We start from the raw sequence: 4,626 nt of genomic DNA, 5'->3' as shown, positions 1-4,626 counted from the left end.
CTCTTTCTTGTTCTAGTGAATTGTAAAGCAACAAACTTGCAAATCCATAAATCCTAAATTTTTCACAGTCCAAAGACTGACTGGATCAATGAGATAGGAGCAGAATGTGTGCAGCTCTGAATAATCAAATGGCAAACCTTGATGATAACTTACAGTTGAAGAGCTACATCTGGAAAAATGTAATCTCTTCTTGTAATAGTAAACAGACTGCGGTATGCTGTCTCATCAAAGTTAATGGGAAAAAATTAAGCCTAATGGATTCTATCTAAGATAACTGTGGTTGACTTTCTGTGTGAACTCCCACATGTGATTCTACGATGTTGCTTTTATGAATGCTCCTGCATGCGATTCTGCGATTCACCGTCCATAAATGTTGATGCCAATAAAATTTGATCGCATGAATATTTGAACCTAGTCAGTAGAGAATAGCTATGTATGTGACTGAAGTAAAAATAGGTGAATAGTCATGTCATTTGTGTGAACATATTTTTCTCCACAAAATAGTTGTTCTGTTTTAACCTGAGCTTTACAGTATCTCACTTCAGTGATCTAGAATGATCTTTCTCAAAGTTAAATACTTATTTTCTAAATTTTAAGTGTATAAAGATGTCTAAAGATGTTCAGTTCATGAATGTCTAAAGGAACAGCATAATCCTTTTTGTTCCCTAACTTTTTATTGAGGACAAACTCTCAGAGGAGAATGACACGTACCACAAGTAAATGTTAGCCTGGAATTAGCTGCTGTTTCCATTTGCAAGAAGTACCAGCGATCACTAGGCAGGCATGTAATTATTTCTTCCCTTATTGCACAAAATATGAGATGAACAGAAGTTATTAAAAAGGTGAAAGAATAGGAGAAAAGGGAGGAGCTCTCGAAACAGATCATAAATACAGGCTTGTAGGTAAATGGGGTTTTCAGACAATAGAAGTTTTATTTTGAATTCTATGGGAACAAATGCACAGTGGCTGAATTTAACTTACGGGCCTCTCAGGCATGCATTCAGTTCAAAACAGCATAGGTACTGTTCACAAAGTTACTCATGCAAGGAGAACCATCCCAAGTGTTCCAAGGTTGGCACATGGGTCACTTTTTTACCCTGCTGGTGCAAATCCTGCAGGTCGGACTGTGAAGTGATGCGTGCACTCCATGGAGGCTGGGTGTGCTGCCTTGGAGGGTGTTTGAGCACATACCACGTCCTGCCTCCTTGAACTGTTTCGTTATATTGCAAAGAGGAAAAATGAAAAAGAAAAAAAAAAAAAAAAGAAGAAGCTCCTGCTGCTTCTGCAGTGTTCTGCTGTTTGGTATAGCCCTTAGTGTCTTCTAGTCTAGACTTTATAAGAAATTTTTTGTATTGAAATTTAGACAAATTATAATCTTAGTTCTATATAGTTAAAAATGTTATACCTAGAAGCATTCCCTCTCCCTCCTAAGAAAGAGAAGGCTAATTTTACCAAAGTGTGGAACTAGCTTCAATGCACTTAAATCCAGCTCCTTTGACGCTGTTACAGAAGGGCTGGATCTTCATGTTTAGATGATTTCATGGAAACCACCTAATGTCTGTAAACGTGACCCCACATGCTAAAGATCTCCTGTGTTTTTAACCTCAGCGGGAGCCTGAGTTTTATGCTGTTACATTTTTTCAGGCTAAATTTTGAGGTGCTCACTGAAGTGGAAAGACATGAGAAAGATAACTCAGTGAAGTTTATTCCCAGTGCAGTGAAAGATCTTTCTGACCAATTTTGTGTTTTTTTTGCATTAGTTCCATGCAGTGTAGATGCTCCTTACCAAGGGAAAGACTTTGAAGATAGACATGAACTAAAGCTATGGAGTTATGGAAGGACAACTGCCAGACAGAAGTATTTATAGAGGATATCAGGCAAGTGCACAGACTTCCCTAGCAGTTAGACTGAGGTCTGAGAGGAATGATGCATCTCATGTGCAAAGTCTGATTCTGAGAATTGTCTCAGTGGGTATTTTGGAAAGCAAGCAGAAACAGAGGTGCAAGCACTAGCTATTTCACTTGATACTCACCTAGTCCTTACAGATGCAAAATAGCCATTTCATGTTTTTGAAAATCGAGAATTATCTGGTTTTCAGTAATAAGAGTGGGTTTATCACTAAATTATGCACAGTTGTTAGTTGTACACCACAACGAGAGCAGCTCTCAAACAATACTGTTTTTCAGTAGTAATATCTTAAGTATTGTTACCAGTTTACTGAGGTATATGAATACTATTACATTGTGGTTTTAATCTAGATTTTGTATATTCTTTTCAAAGATGCTATTGCTTCTGAGACGAAACTAGCAAATTACTTTGTCTTTCTGTTTTTATGGTAAGGGGAATTCCACAATAGTATTTCATATGTTGAGTTTAGGTGTGTGGTCTTCTTAAAAAAAATAAATTTGTATTTTGTGTTGGGGGCTATATCAGAAAATAAATTACTGAAACTTCTATAGTTGTGCTGTGTAAGTGACCCATGATGTGAGTGTCTACTGAGATCCTTCTGCGAAACGTGGAGTTTAAGCACAAGATGCGGTTTCCTAATGTCATTGTCATCTGTCCTCCTTGCATACATTTACTGGAGTCCAGCTGGAAACGTTTTTCAGAGCTCCAGTTCAAGAGACTATTTTTCCTGCTAGTCCTTTTAGTAGCGGTGCTGTGACCTGAGATTGACTGGCTTAACTGATAAGATCCCACATTTAAATGACCTTGAGCAGCAAACAGTATTTCTGGATTGGTTCTTCATTCAAACAAAACTTGTCGTGTTCTATATATTAAAATGTTAATATATTGCTGTTCCAAGCACTAATTTTCACTCTCACTACACTCTTGATTGAAGTACTTGTTGAATGTTTAAAAAAAAAAAACACCAAACACAACCACCACTTCCCAGGTGCACTTAAGAGACTGAAAGGTTATTGAAAATGGCAAAGCAAGTTGTTGCTTAATACAATCACACCTGTACTTAACTGGGGGCTAGACTGACTTTTTTTGAAAGCCACTCAGTTTCTGGCTGTGGTTTTCTATTAGATGCTAAGCCCTTTTCATTTGCTGTAGTCTCAAAGTCTGTAGTTAAATTACAGTAGGGATCATGGCTTGCATTTTGCACTTGATTCACCCCACTGCAGTCTCACAGCAAATGCAGAAGTATAAAACTGGACTTACATGGTACTGAGAGAAGTACGTGATATTACTCGAATGAGATCTTTGTGCTGTACAGGCAACAGCAAAAGATTTGGTCAAAGCTTTTGTGGCTAATTTTTCAATGATGGACAGAAGAAACCACAAGATGTCACTCTATCCTAAGAAGCCAAGAAGTACTTTCTCATAGGGCAGTAATTCTAGGGGAATGTTGGAAAGCTGAATACATCCTGAATGAGGTTCAAGTATATGTAGGTCTTGGTAAAATCAATGGGTTGTGTTTGAGAGTGTAATTAGCTACTGCCTGAGATTAATGATTGGAAGAAAAAACAACTTAGAAGCTTTTCTCTGATTCTTGATAAAGGATTGCTAGATAAAATCCATTCTTCATAGGGGTGTTTTTGTCCTGTTCATAGTCCGGATGATAAACGTTTTTCAACCCATTTTGATGAACCACAGGAGAGCTGTACTGTGCTTATTTCCGAGCCTTAAGTGCTACAATAGGAGACATTTCCTTAACTATGGAATTTTCTTAACTAGAGGAATGGCAGGGTTGAAGTCATTGATGCACTGATCCTGATATTCTGTTGTTTTCATTTGCTTACCTCTGTTATTTCCCCTTTCCTTTGCTGCCTTGTGAACAGTCACTAGAATTTCCATGTGAGCAGATTCCCAGTGTATTCTCCACTTGTACAATGAAATTGCACCAGTGTAAGGTGGTGTCCTCTCTTCCTGGGGAGGAAGCAATATTTTCCCTACAAGGATTTTCTAAAAAAGAATGCTAAGCATACTCCAAAAGCTATGTTTACAAGCTAATTCTCAAGTTGTTTCCGTCCATTTTAATGAATGATCTTTGCATTTGTCCCCACTGTGGGAAATGGAAATAGATTTTATTAAAAGCGTGGTGCCAAGGAGAAGGAAAACCATACCTTAGTAATTCAGCTAGTACCAGCGAGAAGTGAATTCACTTCCCCCATGAACTCTGCATCTACTGATGTGGTTGATGAGGAATTGTAGATTATTTTAGCTTGTGAAACTGTCTGTAGTCCCCGAGCATTTTGGATCAAGCTGCAGTAGTTACAAGGGTCCAGACAAAATGAAAACTGTTTGCTTACTGGGGACCTTTAGTAATTGGTTCAATAGTTAGTCTTCGGCTTCCAGCTGGCATTGGTTAAGGGATGTAAAACAAAGTTAGACATGGAAAACCATTTGCAATACACAAACACAGCAGTACTATGTAACTTGTGAACAACACTGCGTATGTTACCCCCAGATACTGGGGCTTCTCAAGTGACATTCTCTATTTAGGACTGCTCTTAAAACCACACTGATGTCAACATTTTTCATTTCACAGCAGTAATTAGAAGTCGTGGACCAATTGTTTGAGGCATTAGTCAAACAAAACAAAATAGAAACATGAGTCCTGTAACAAAATGCATTTTAAATTGCAGTTCATAGACAACAGGACATTACAATAGTCAA

The sequence above is a fragment of the Cygnus olor genome, chromosome 9 (assembly GCF_009769625.2).
Source record: "Cygnus olor isolate bCygOlo1 chromosome 9, bCygOlo1.pri.v2, whole genome shotgun sequence".
Lineage (NCBI taxonomy): Eukaryota > Metazoa > Chordata > Aves > Anseriformes > Anatidae > Cygnus > Cygnus olor.
The sequence above is the reverse complement of the archived record's forward strand: the minus strand, read 5'-3'. Positions refer to the sequence as shown.